Below are 14,599 nucleotides of genomic sequence, written 5' to 3' on the forward strand. Positions count from 1 at the left end.
CCAAACACCCTCACATATTTTCCAATGTTCCCTGAGAGGGGGTTTGGGGGGGCGGGGGGAATGAACCTCCAGAATGAGAACCACTAGCTGGCTCTGTGCTGGATATTTGCCCTCACTGTTCAGTGCAGTCATCTCCAGGTGCCAGCTCCGGGTGAGTCTAAGGGGCAGCCAAGGTCAAACTTCCCACAAGTCTGGGACCCTCTCCGACAGCAGCACTTGGCCAGTTTCTCCCGCTTGGGGGTACAGGTTGGCACAGACTAAGAAGCCAAGGCAGCTGCTCTGAGTCAGGACGAACATTCCACTCCACTCACCAGACCCTCTACACTCAATCTGACATCCACTTGGCTATTGTGCACCATGTCCCCTGCCCACAGAGTGATGTTTGGGTCCGTGGGAAGCGAGCTGCTAATGGAGCAGCCCTGGCTCATCCTCTCTAGGAGGCACCAGAAAGGGGAAAGGAAAGCCTCATATACACTGCTGGCCAGAGGAAGAGAAACAGGGACCTCTGGTTGGGAGCAGTTCTTCAGGCGGCCCAAGGCCTTCTGGGAAGGATCATCCCCAGCAATGATCTGCTTAATTATGGCAGCTTTTAGCTACCCCCCACTGGGTTCTTTAATGAGCATCTCCTCCTTCATGGATCCTGGGAGACTCCACTCCTCTGCTGTTCTTATTTATGGGGCTAGACTTTACTGGGAAGTTTGTTTAGTAGGGCAAGAAAGACAAGTATTTATCTCAGAAAAATTCAGTTTTGTTTGTTTAAATCTCACTATCTAAAGGTCTTTTTGTTTTTGTCATTGTTGTTTTAGGAAGTGGAAAAGCTTGGATTCTATGGAAGTGAGCCAATATTTCAAGAAGGCAGCTGAGAGAGCACACCTCTGGTTTGCTTTTGACTCCACGTTCTCTCTTATTTGTAATGAAATGTCAGAAAATGGGACCGGGAGAGGTCTGCAATTGCCAAGTTCCACAATGTAAATATTCCCACCATGGCTGATTTCAAGCCACCAACCTTTTAACAACCAGCTGTCTCATCTCCGTTCCCATCCTTCCTGAGAGGGAAGCTCCCCAAGATTAATCAATTCACTTTTAAAGTTACATGATTTGAATACGGAAAATGGACCCTGGAAAAGGGTGGTGGAGTACCTGACCACTATTTGGGAAGAAAGAGGCTCAGATTCTCTGGAAGACTGGGAATGGTATGCCAGCCTGCCACGGCTGTAGACGTTCAGGGAGAGACTCAGAGGGGAACGCGGAGAGGGGAGCCAAGATGCCCTCCACAGAGCACAGTGCCACACTTCAGTAAGCTCTCGTTTAATTAGCCTTTTCCTTCTCGCTAGCAATCCAAGTGGGGGGAACAGCATATTTCAAAATAATCCAGGAAAGGAAGCACAAAACCTCAAAGTTACCATGGAGTCCCCAAGAACTGGGATGGTGCTTGCTGGTCCCTGGGCAGCATGCATGACCATGGGGGCCCACCTATCAGCTTTACGGGTGCAGGGCCATCTGAGAGGAGGATTTGAGGTGCACAGGGAAGTTTGGTCTTTGTGTGCAGATAGTGACTTGATGCTTGTTGAATGCTATTTCTAATGGTTCACTGCATTGCTATTCAGATGACACTGTCTTTATAAAATGAGCCAGAAAAAGGCAGGGGGGCAGAAAGTGAAGATTCATACACTATTGCTTAGGAGATCAATACAGGTTCTATAGTTGTGTATAGCAAGCAGATATAGGTAATAATCCTATATAATAAAACCTTAATATGCAAATTGACCAAACGGTGAAACGACCAGTCGCTATGATGCGCACTGACCACCAGGGGGCAGATGCTCAATGAAGGAGCTGCCCCCTGGTGGTCAAGTGTGCTCCCACAGGGGAGCGCACTCAGCCATAAGCCGGGCTTACGGCTGGCGAGAGCAGTGGCGGTGGTGGGAGCCTCTCCTGCCTCCGCAGCAGCACTAAGGACCCCTCGGGGGTCCTGGACTGCGAGAGGGCGCAGGCCGGGCTGAGGAACCCCACCCCCACCCCAGTGCATGAATGTCGTGCACCAGGCCTCTAATACCAATAATACTATGCAACAGAACTGTTCTAGGCACTTTTCACATATTGACATTTAATCCTCAGGACTGTTCTATGAGATAGATGCTACTTTAAGCCCAATTTACAAAGGAGGAAACCGAGGCACAGAGTACTTAACTAGCCAAGGCAGAGACCCCGAGTGTCTGGCTCTTCAGGAAATCAGTTCCTGTCTCACTGTGCAGTCTTCCTGGGCAGAAGCCCTGTTTGTTTGGGGCTTCCAGGAGCTGACTCTGATTCCTCCTTCCAGAAGAAGAAAGGAGCCTTAACACCGAGTCTACATGAGAACCAAGAGGAGAAATATTTATAATAGTCCCCTAAATGAAAGCAACTACATCACTAGGGTCGGTTCTTCACAATGAGGTTAAATAGATAGAGACATGGCAGGAACAGAGGTTTCCAGATCAGCCCAGAGTCCAGCAGACCACGTCCTTGCCAGCAGAGCATCTGTGTGGGACACCGGGTGCAAGGCATGCTTTGCTAAAAAGTGCTGCTTCTGCTCCTACCTACATGGCCATCTCTCTTCTGGAGAAAACCAAAATATGATCCTGGCTAGTTAAGTTGGGGACTTTAAACTTATGTATCCCACCTGCAACATTGGGGTCCTATGAGTATTTGCTGGGGAAGGATGGAGGGAAAGAGGGGAGGGAGCAAGAGAGGGGAGAAAGGGTGTTTTCCCTGGCCTGTCTGGTACTACTAGGGAAACTCACCGACAGTGACTCAAACCAGAGACAGATTTCCCTCCTGGACCACAAACAGCCTTCCCTTGGGCCCTGGGTCTCCTTGGCCTTCTGCTCTTGAGACACTGACTCCTTGAGACTTTATCCTTGACTTTGTGAACTTGCACCCTCCCCCCCGCCCCCCGCCCCATTTGATGTCCTGCATTTATGGGACAGACACCTCACAGCGTGTGGCTGAGCCTCAAGGTGTCAGATCTTGGAGTCAGCTCGTTCATAGCCCCACAGTCACACTCACCCCACAGCACAGAGGGATGGGCTCTCCCACCCCTCACCCCACAGCACAGAGGGGGATGGGCTCTCCCACCCCTCACCCCACAGCACAGAGGGGGATGGGCTCTCCCACCCCTCACCCCACAGCACAGAGAGAGATGGCCTCTCCCACCCCTCACCCCACAGCACAGAGGGATGGCCTCTCCCACCCCTCACCCCACAACACAGAGAGAGATGGCCTCTCCCACCTCTTATCCCGCCAGCACTTCATTGGAAAGGTCAGAATTGACATAACTCAGACTCAAGAGAATTTGTTTTTTCACGTGAGTCGAATTTTAACCCCAAACAGTATTTTTCCCTTTTTCTATAAAAAAAAAAATTCTTTTTAAGTCATCTTGTTTTGATTGTTTTTCCTCCCAAAAGAAGGAATAAAATGTAAATCCTGTATAATAATATATTATCAAAAGCCTCAAAGATTTCATGGACATATTTTGTAAAGAACTAAGAGGCATTACTCCATACCCAAAAGCTTCCCTGAAACCCCATGATAGGAAAGGCCTTGGAACCCCCAAATGTGAAATTATTATTGTACTTCTCCTACATTTGGCTGTGCTAAGGAATCCCATGACCCTCTGGGTACATGCCACCATTGTTCCCAACAGGCAGAATATGGCCGAGGTCAGAATCGGCAGCTGCTAACGTGCACGGGTGGTCAGGGCACAGCCTGACTGGGGTGCCGTGCAGAAACAGAAGTTGTATGCAACGACTTAAGAGATTCCATGATTCATTTCTTGAACTTGCCCAGTGACTAATGTTATGAGAAATACCCACAGAGCTGTGCTCATTCTAGGGAAAACTTTTTAATTAAAAAAGAGATTTTCAAAGCTCCCACCTGGGGATGGTCCATTGGGTTTAGGAATGGAAAGTTACTGGGCTAGCAAGGATAAGACATGCCACTCTAGGTTGGGATCCTTCCTGCTCACAGAGGAAAGAAAAGATGCAGGTGACTCAAAGTTTACAATGTGGCTTCATTAAAGTTTACAATGCGCTTGGGTTGTCATGATAAGGGTCCTGACTCCTATCTAACTGGTCTCTAGGTGTCTCTAAGGCTCAGTTTTCCATTCTGCTGAAAGGCATTAGACCGGCAGTGCTGGCACATCACAGACATTTAAATAATGACCCTGCAAGAGGGGGGGGGGGGGAGGGAGGGAGGGAGGGAGGGAGGGGAGAGGTGGATGGAGGGGAGGGAGGGAGGGAGAAAGACAGAAGGAAGGATCTTCAAGGGCTACTGCATATTCAAATTAAAATAACACGTGACCTCTTTCTCTACTCACTCTCTAAAGTGGAGCTACCGTCCTTGAGAAGGGGCAGGGACACGGCCCTGGGAACAACAGATACAGGTGGCCCTTCAATAGGCTGAGGAGGGAAGAAGCATCTCAGATCATACACCAGGTACAGGGAGAGTAAGTTATGGAGGCATAGTCCCTCCTTCCCTGATTAGCATAATGGGGTTAATGCCTTGTCCAAGTCCTCTCGGCCTTATCCCAGGTTTGGGGGAATTTCCCACAGCCCCAAACTTCAGGCTGCACTGCCCTTCCTGTGTCACAGCCAGAGCTCCTTCTGGAAGAGCCCTTGGTCACCAGAAAACAATGGCCTTGCTTCCTAATGCGCCAGTGCCTTGCTGTTTAGGAGGAGCCACCCTCTTCACAACCACCTAACCGCTAGACAGCACCCCGCAGTCCTGCCTTCAGAAGCACCCTGACCAGGTAGGCCACTCTTCCCCAGGGAATCAACCAGCAGAAAGAGCTGGCCTGTCTTGGCTTTTACCCCCTTGCCCTTCCTTCCTCCTCCCTCTGAACCCTTTTGGACCCCCGGGTTCCTCTGAGATTGATTCATACATCTTCCTCTCAACATGATGAGACAGGGACAAAAATGATGAATGTCTGAAAACTGACAGCCCTTTTCCTCCCTGTTCCCCTCCCCCTCAATTACATGAAACCAGGCGTAGCAGGCAGGACATTCTCCGCTCTCTCTCCATCTCCCTTCTCCTCTTTATTGTGCACATGTGAGGTCACAAGCAGGTGTAAAAGATACATTGAAAAGGAAAAGGGAAGAAAAAAATTTTAATAGAAGAAGAAAAATAAAAACAAGTCCAAAAGTGATGGGTAATGTGGACAGAGGTCATGCAGGTTTTAGAAAGTCTGCATTTAAGACTTGAGAAAGTGAAATAGAGAGTTTCAAGGATTAGCTACATTCTGTGAAGAATTCATTGAGAATGGCAGAAACGGGGAGGAGAAAGGGGTGGGGAGGGGGAAGGTGGGAAAGAGAGGAATGGAGGGAGAGAGTATTTAGATGGTTTGTTGCATTAAGAACATACTCCAATATTCTAACTATACTCCCTATGCTGTACTTTACATTCTGTATGCTGTGCTTTACATCCCCAGGACTATTCTGTAACTGCCAATCTGTGCATCTTAATCTCTTCACCTTTTAGTACCTAGCCTCATAACCCCGCCCACCTGGTAACCATCAGTTTGTTCTTTGTATCTATGAGTTTGCTTCAAAAAAATAAAGAAGAATATACTTCCTCCAGAGACTGAGATAAGGTTTGAATGACTGTTCCTGACTTTACAAAAGCTGCACTACGTGTCTCTAACTATGACCCAGCACCAAGACTGCTTATGGCCAAATGGTTTCCCAGGCTGGGGTCCTCAATGTTCCTTCCCTGCCCTTTGACCTATGCAAGCATCTGTTTGCTGATACTACTGGAGTTTTTCAAAAGTCCTCATTACTTTCGAGGATGGTGTTCTTTCTTTCCACTTTAGAAACCCCTTCCCTCCCATCGGATCCTAAATCCCTACACTAGCAACCAGCTTGGCGATAGTAGCCAGGGGAATAGGTACTGGTAAAGGATAGTTGGTTGGGATGATGCAGGGTGGGAAGCGAAATTAGTAAGTTGTTTGGGGAGATTTCCTCAGTGTCAACATCAGTATCTGCAAATGAACAGACTTGGAAAATTGTTTAATGAGGACTAGCAAGGGGAAAGGTCACTCTGGAAAAGGCTGGTTTTCCCAGAAGCCACGGGAAGAAAAGAGGCCAGGAAAACATACACATATGTGGTGTGTCACATGCCCCCAAGGCCCTTTTCAGAGCATTTCCTATCTGTGGAGTCAAACTCTCTTCCGAGCCTGAGCCAGCAATGTCGATTAAGTGGGTCTTGAAGACAAGAGGCATCGCACAATTTCCATCAAAAGGCAATTCGCTGCTTCCATAACAGCAGGGATGGCTCATGGTAGTTAGGAAGGCAGAAGTGGCTCATCCATCTTTGGGGTTAATTTATATGACTTGGAGGACATGCAATTTATCACAGGTCATCCAAAAGATGGTGATTTAATGCCCCAGATCTTTTTTTAAGGGCTGTTTTACTGCTATTAGGTGATTTTCACTTCATACTTCTTTGTTTTCACCTGAAAATTCTTTTAAAATAATTTTAAAACATCATTTTTCCAACCGTGGACTGAGAATAGGAACCCCAAGTTCAAATATCTGACCTTGAAACCCAGAGGTAAGCTCAGTAGATTTGTGACTGTGAAACAAAGAATTGGATCCAACTGTCCCTAAGAGATGCAACCATGGGAAGATGAATTTTTGTAGTGTTTGCCTACAATGTCCAAGCATAAGATGCAAATAAGTTTCTCCCTGCCATTCTGTGAGAGAGAGAAAATACATGCCATGGCCGTCAGCTTCTCATGAAAAAAAGCACCCCAGTGACCCCCACTTGTTCCAGGATATGCCCTGCACAGAAAATCCTCCTCCCCAATACTGAACTCAAATCTCTTTCCTCTTTTGAAATGTCACCTAACTGCTCGCTTGACCCCTTGCAACCAACCAAAACTGTCAAATGTACCTGAAGACCAACTGGAAAGTTTCCCTCGCTTTGAAAAATCCCACTTTGCACAGCCGGCGTGGCTCAGTGGTTGAGCGTCGACCTATGAACTAGGAGGTCACGGTTCAGAATCCTGGTAAGGGCACATGCCTGAGGTTGCAGTGTGGGGCATGCAGGAGGAGCCAATCAATCATTTTCTCTCATCATTGATGTTTCTATCTCTCTCTCCCTCTCCCTTCCTCTGAAATCAATCTTACCTTATAATAGAGAAACATGCAAATTGACCGCACCTCCGCTATGCCCACGATTGGGCCGGCAGGAGGCTGGGGGCGGGACTCCGGGTGGCATATCCGCCGTTGAGAAGTTCAAGATGGCGGTGCCAAGTGGCCGGGCCCATGGCGCCGCTCCCGGGGGTGCCTGGGGTGATCGGCACCCCAGGGGGGCGTGGCCGGGCCCATCGGCACCCCGGGGGGGCGTGGCCTGGCCCATGCCGCCGCTCCCGGGGGTGCCTGGGGCCATCGGCACCCCGGGGGGCGTGGCCGGGCCCATGCCGCCGCTCCCCGGGGTGCCTTGGGCGATCGGCACCCCGGGGGGGCGTGGCCGGGCCCATGCCGCTGCTCCCGGGGGTGCCTGAAGCTATCGGCACCCCGGGGGGCGTGGCCAGGCCCATCGGCACCCCGGGGGGGCGTGGCCAGGCCCATCGGCACCCCGGGGGGGCGTGGCCGGACCCATGCCCTCGCTCCCCGGGGTGCCTGGGGCGATCGGCACCCCGGGGGGCGTGGCCGGGCCCATCGGCACCCCGGGGGGGCGTAGCCGGGCCCATTCAGCCGCTCCCGGGGGTGCCTGGGGCAATCGGCACCCCGGGGGGGCGTGGCCGGGCCCATGCCGCTGCTCCTGGGGCGTACCTGGGGCAATCGGCCACCTAGGGGGGCGTGTCCAGCCCCTCCGGCCCCTCCAGCCCCTCCCGCCTCTCCCGGGGGGTCCCGGGGTTGATCGTCCACCTGGGAGGGCGTGGCCCTGCCCCTCCCGCCCCTCCCGGGGGTCCCGGGGTTGATCGTCCACCTGGGAGGGCATGATCCTGCCCCTCCCGCCCCTCCCGGGGTTCCGGGGGTCGATCAGCCACCTGAGGGGGCGTGGCCCGGCCCCTCTCGCCGCTCCCGGGGGTCCCAGGGGCCGAGGCTTTCCGGGCCTTGGGCACCAGCGGGGAGCCTGCACCGATCGCAGGAAACCACTGGGGGTCAGCTCCTGCGATCCTTAGCAAGGATGTTGGGTGCCGCAGAGCCCAAGGCCACCGCCCGGGGCCAAGCCCCGACCCTGAAAAAGGCAGAAGGCAGAAGGCGGTGGCCACAGCCAAGGCCTGGGTCCCTGGTGCCGGCAGAAAACTGGTGTAGGCAGCCAGGTGAATGAAGGTCTATTGCACGAATCTTCGTGCAAATGGGCTATTAGTAAAAATATATTAAAAATAAAAAATTTCACCTTAATCCAACACTTGCCAATCAGACACTGTCTCAAGTGTTTCCTCTTTTTAGTCTATAAACATTCCTTCCTTTCTAGTGCCCCCTAACTGCTAAAAGGGAAGGACAGCAGATGGGCGCCCTGCAACTGGAAAAGAGCATTTCAGAGGAGGGTGAGCAGGAGATGTGGTTGGAAGCTGTCTGTCCCTGACCAGGTCAACAGGAAAGATGAGGAGCTGACCCCCATGGTGGACTGCAACAGTGAATATCAACAGAATGCTCAGTAACTAAGGAGACAAAAAACATCCCCACTGAAGTACAGAAACCCAGACGACCACACGGAGTCCAGCACCTGGGTCCAGCTTCCTTCACCAAAAGCTTCCTCCTATATCCAGACACCATCTTGGCTAAGAAAAGGCAGAGGGAGAAATCCACAAGACCAATGCAGATCATTTACTCAAAGGAGATAATTTCCTTTTACCAAAAGACTAAGTACCTTCAAAAGGAAAAGGTAAATTTCCCTGGCCCTGCCCCCCCCACCGTGGACAGGGAGAAGGCAGATTTGTCCCCAGACCAGTTACAGAAGTAAAGGATACTGCGTCTCTTCTACAATTGAGCTGTTCTCTGTGAACTGTAGACCCCATAAACCTAAGCCATTCTGAGCAGAGGAAGCCTGCTTTTTCCCTTTAAAGGTAGCCTAAGGAGAAGAGAACATGGAGTGATTTGTGTTTCCTTTTTGGGACCTTAATGCAAACAGGAGAAAGATCTTTCTAGAAAGAAAAATATTACACACACACACACACACACTAGAGGCCCGATGCACAAAATTTGTGCAAGAGTAGGCCTTTCTTGCCCCGGCTGCCGGCACCGGCTTCCCTCTGGCACCAGGGCTTCCCTAGCAGCCCAAGCTTCATCTGGAAGGTCGTCCGGAAGGACATCCAGTCTAATTAGCATATTACGTTTTTATTATTATAGATATACTAGAGGCCCGTTGCACAAAGATTCGTGCAATAGGCCTTCCTTCACCGGTTTCCCTCCAGCACCTGGGACCCAGCCCTTAGCTCCGGCCCTAGTCTTCGCTCCCACCGGAGTCTGCAGGCTTCTTGCTGACTCCAGCCAGAATCTGCAGTCTTCGCTTTGCTCTGGCCGGAGTCTTCGCTAACTCTGGCCGGAGTGCCGCTCCTGTAGCTCCCTCCGCCCTCTTCCTCATAGCAGGCATCCTGCCCTGCCCGGCCGCTCTGCGCCTGGAGCAGCTGGGGAGCGGGGCCGCCTCCATCTTTGTCCTGCTAATTTGCATATTCCCTCCTGATTGGCATCGTGGAGGTATGGTCAATTTACATATTTCTCTTCTATTATTGTAGATATACTGCTTATCTGCTGAGTACTGCACCCAAGTAAAGTACCTATATCAAAATGCTTTTGAAAATCTGGCCTGCCTGAGACCACCACATAGCAGCATTGGCATGGAAGTACAACAAGGAACTTGGAAGGCCATGAGCTCTAGGCGTCAACAGGGCTGATGCCAGCACAGATTGTTCTTGCTGAGATGGTGGTTCATCAAAGCAATTTCCTGACCTGATAATCTTTGAGTAAATGGAACTATGTATTTACTGAACTTTACTGACATTCACTGACCCTTGATACTATCTGCTTACTACATGCTCTACCTATGTGCTTTGCTAAGGGCAAGTATGTAACCAAGTTGAATAAAAACAGGCAAGGCAAGGGCTCATGGTTCCTCTTCACAAAAGAGGTTCCACCTGGCCCCCATGCTTAAAATTCATTTCTTGTGCAGTGTCTTCATTGTGCCAGGTCCTCCTGAACCCACTGTGCAGGTCGTGGGACTGGCCAGGTAAGAAAGTGGTTTCTTGGCTATCCTGAGAAATTGGTAGGAAAGAGGTTATGATGTCACTTAATAACCAAATTAAGTGTCCTAAAGAAGTCTTTTCAGACTCTCCACCACTTATTAGGCCACTATTTGGTATTCAGCTCCTCCTGACTCCCCTGTACATGCCCAACCACTTCCAGGCCTCCAACCCATCCCAAGATAGGATCATAGAGGACTTCCCAAAGGACACAGGCTCTTTGGTGTACACGTGGAGGCTGTGTTGGGAGGCCACCAATCTAAGCAGTAGAAATAGTTAAAATCTTCTCTTGTATTAAGCATGGCCTTGGATTTTGTTGTTTTGTTTTTATATTCTGATGCTTTGACATCTGGGGCCTTGTTGACTCTAGACAGACTGCCTATCCTAGGCCTAGCCCATTCCTGAAGATAGTAAATAACTCATGTAGGAGTGTGCCTTTCCTATGCAAACCAACTAATCCAGAGCCCACGCCTCCAGCTGCCTCCTCCATGGGGCTTTCCCACTCAGGGCCACTATTATCATTCCCTAATCACCCAGGGCTGAGTACCAGAGGTCTAGACACAGTCCTTAAGCCCCAGAGCCCTTGAAATTATTCAAAGTAGCCAATCCTAAACCTGCTTACATGCTCCACCTGTTTCTTCCCAGGAAACCACAATAAAGGCTCTTACCCATGTTTTCCCCTCACTCCCTCTGCCTCCTGATGGCCTGGTGCCTCCCCAGTGGCCCCGAGTGGACGCCACACCTCCTCCTTCTAGGGAACTGTGGGTAAACTTCTTCCTTCGTGACAGTCTTTCCTGTGGCTGTGTGTCTTACCACACCTGTTAAAAGGACAGAAAGGGCCACTTGCCCCATCCCTCCTCTTTGAAGAGCGCATGGTCTCCACCTCCACTTCAGCCCCAACCTTAACCATGGAGAGGAAAGGATATATGACAGGATGGCTGACGGCCTGGGAGAGAGAATTAAGAGGAGTTAGGAAATGGCGGGATTGAAGAAGTGAAAGGAGAAATGCGGGCCAGAGAGGTAGCTGGCTCAGAGTACACTGAGAGGCAACTCAAACAGAAAGGAAAGAATTTTCTCCCACCTTGATTTTTGTTCCTCATTCAGGCTTGGTCCTCCAATAGGAAAAATTACTCTGCCTCACCCATCCCATTACCACCATCAACAGTTCTTTCTTGCCCTTCCAAAGGTCAAAACCAAAAGGGGTTATGGTCATTTCATGACCATTTGCAATGACTCTCCTAATATCCTCTGTTATGTCCTCACTAAAGCTTCTGCTTACTCACCATCACTACATGACTAAAGCTTAACCTGGTAATGTGGCATTTTTACATGGCATTTTACCTTTACCAAGCACTTTCACTCCCATAATCTCATTGGATTCTTCCAACAATCCTGTGAGGTCAGCTGGAATTAATTTTCTGATAAAATCCTTCTCTGTTCACCAATCCTTCAATACCCAAGGAAACCTCAGCAAAATTTCATCATCAGAACACACTGCATACCAATGGGATTCAAAATATTTTGAAGCCATTTCCACCAATCCTCACAAGTTTCTCTCTAGAAAGCCAAACAGGGCTCTCTTCTGACATGCATCTTTAGACAAAGGAATTTATTCTAATACTTATATCTAGACCACATGCAAAAAACATCCATAGTCTACACATTCATTCCTCACTCAGGAAAAACTCAGATGCAAGAGGTTCAGGAAATAAATGCAGAAAAATGTATTCATAATCTCACTACAGCTAAAGAAATAATTAGAAGCCTTGTACTTGCTGGCTCCCAAGTGCTAATCTTTAAGATGATGTAGATATTCCTTATTTGTGCTAAGCTTTGCTTTATAGTATATGAAAATGTGATTTTAAAAATGTACAAATTGGATGATGACTTACAGATAAACCTTGTTTTGTATAATAGATTCCTTTTTTTAAAATGGGTGAGCTGTCTGCACTTCTGTGAGTCAGACTACATTTCATATGAAAGGATATGGAAAAGGAAGATGGAACTTGCGTTTTAAAGGTATCCAAGAGATATCTGTTATAACTGGGAGAATAGCCCTAGCCAGTGTGGCTCATTTTGTTGGGCATTTTCCCATGCACAGAGAGGTGGCCAGTTTGATTCCTGGTCAGAGCACATGCCTGGGTTTCATGCATGATCCACGGTGGGGAGCATGCAGGAGGCAGGTGATCAATGTTTCGCAGTCACATCAATGTTTATCTTTCTTTCTCCCTCTCCCTTCCTCTCTCTCTAAAAATAAAAAAAAAAAAATCAGTAAGAATATAACTGGAAGAATAATCACCTTACAAAACCATGTATAGCCCTGTCCAGTGTTGCTCAGTGGTTAGAGCATTGGCCTGTACACCAGAGGGTCACAGGTTCGATTCCAGTCAAGGGCATGGACCTGGATTGCAGGTTTGATCCCCCGCTCCAGTCCATGCTCATGTGGAAGGCAACCAATCGCTATATCTCTCTCATATGAATGTTTCTCTCTCTCACTCTCTCTCTGCCCCCTCCCTCCCTTCCACTCTCTCTAAAAGTCAATTTTTCTTAATGTTTACCTTCTAATTTATATGTTGTATAAAGCTGTAAGTTTAAAACATGTCATTTGCTTGAAGTGGGATATAAAGTTTACAAACAATTCATTTAAACTTCTTTTATATGAGACTTTTAGGTATGAATATATGATTTCATAAATAATTACTGGTGGGTGCACTTAATAGGGATCTGAATGTCCTTTACTAGTTCCCATTTTGATACAAACTAGTTGTATGATTTTAAGCAAAATACTTAACTTGTCATGATTTGGTCTCTTCTGTAACATGAGTTGAGATTAAGTTATTTTTCATTCACAAATTTTCTATACACACCTCTAGGTTTAACTTTTGTACTTAATATGTATCAGGATGTTAATATATAACAAGATGAATATTCTAAGAACAATTTTTACATGTTATCCTTATGGCTTTAATGCTTTTAAATTCAAGCCTGCCTAATGTTTCCTCTAGATTGTGGTTGAAAGATGTTTTATGTATTCAGCCTTGTTTACTCTCTTGAAGCAAGAAATACTGCTTGGGGGGGGAAAAAAAACTCTGTATGGCTATTCAATGGATAATCATTACATTTATGACCTTGGATTTCTATTGAATTTCTCTCTGTGTGTTTATTGTCCTATTTTCAGCCAATCACCATATGTTCTCTTCTAGACGATTACTATTACTGTCAGGGATATCCTTATAAAATTTACTGTGTCATTATTTATCTTTTAATCATAGTTATACTCTGGCCATAAATGAGACAAGACAGAGGCATCCTTTCCCCAACCCTGGCAAACAAAAAGGGATATACTCAGAGTCAAACAAACAATGCAGCACATAGTCACTTCTTCGCTTCAAAACTGACAGTGCTAGGAGCAGGGCTATGTGTATGGTTGTACAGATTGCCTACTGCACAACTCTCAGGGACACCATTAACCTTTTGCACTCGGATGTCGAGTGTGACTCGACACAGTTAGCATTAGAATAAAGGAATCAAGAAAAAAGCAAGCGAGTGCAAAGGGTTTTAACATCCTGAGAATGGTACTCCTGGCGCTGTGCAAAGTACAACCTGCTGAGCTCTAGGCTGAAGCCCTTGCTGGAATGTATGCAGGACTGGGACCAGTCAGCATCTTTCCAGGGTGGGGAAGGCAATGCTAATAGTATTGTGTACAATACCATAGGGTTTACATTAGATAGGCTATAACCAGAGATAAGATAAATCCAACAGAGTCAAACACCTAGTGCCTATAACAGACATATTTCTCTTTACTGCCAAATTCCTACCAAATAAAGATATATTTGCTGTCTCTGTTTTCTTATTACCTTAAAAAATCCCTGAAGTACAGCTTCTGTTGATCCAACTTCCTGAAATTGTGCTCTCCCAGGTAACCAGTGACATGACATGGACTAAATTTCTCAGTTCCCTTTTTCTTTGGCTTTTCTCCAGCGTTTAATTCTGTGGGCCACCCTCCTTTGTCTATGCCTTTCTTGCTTAAATGGTTTATTCCTTTTGGTTCAATGATGAATGGTGGGGAGCCTATGAGAGGGGCACCCTGGATGGATGAAACTTGTGTTTTGTTAGAAAAGTTGCCAGCTACATCCCAGGCTAGACAAAGAAACTACCAGGGTACCCCTAAAGGGGCCTTCCTTATCAGAGTTTATCCCACTTGTAGGCAATTAGCATGTGTTAATAAACTTTCCTTTGTTTCATTGCTCATAGTAATATTTTTTTTATGTTTCCTGGGGCAAGAGAAACAAATTTAAAAAAATAAAACAAATGGGACTACATTAAACGAAAAAGTTTTTTCACAGCAAAAGAAATCATCAACAAAATGAAAAG

The sequence above is a fragment of the Cnephaeus nilssonii genome (assembly GCF_951640355.1).
Source record: "Cnephaeus nilssonii genome assembly, chromosome: 12".
NCBI lineage: Eukaryota > Metazoa > Chordata > Mammalia > Chiroptera > Vespertilionidae > Cnephaeus > Cnephaeus nilssonii.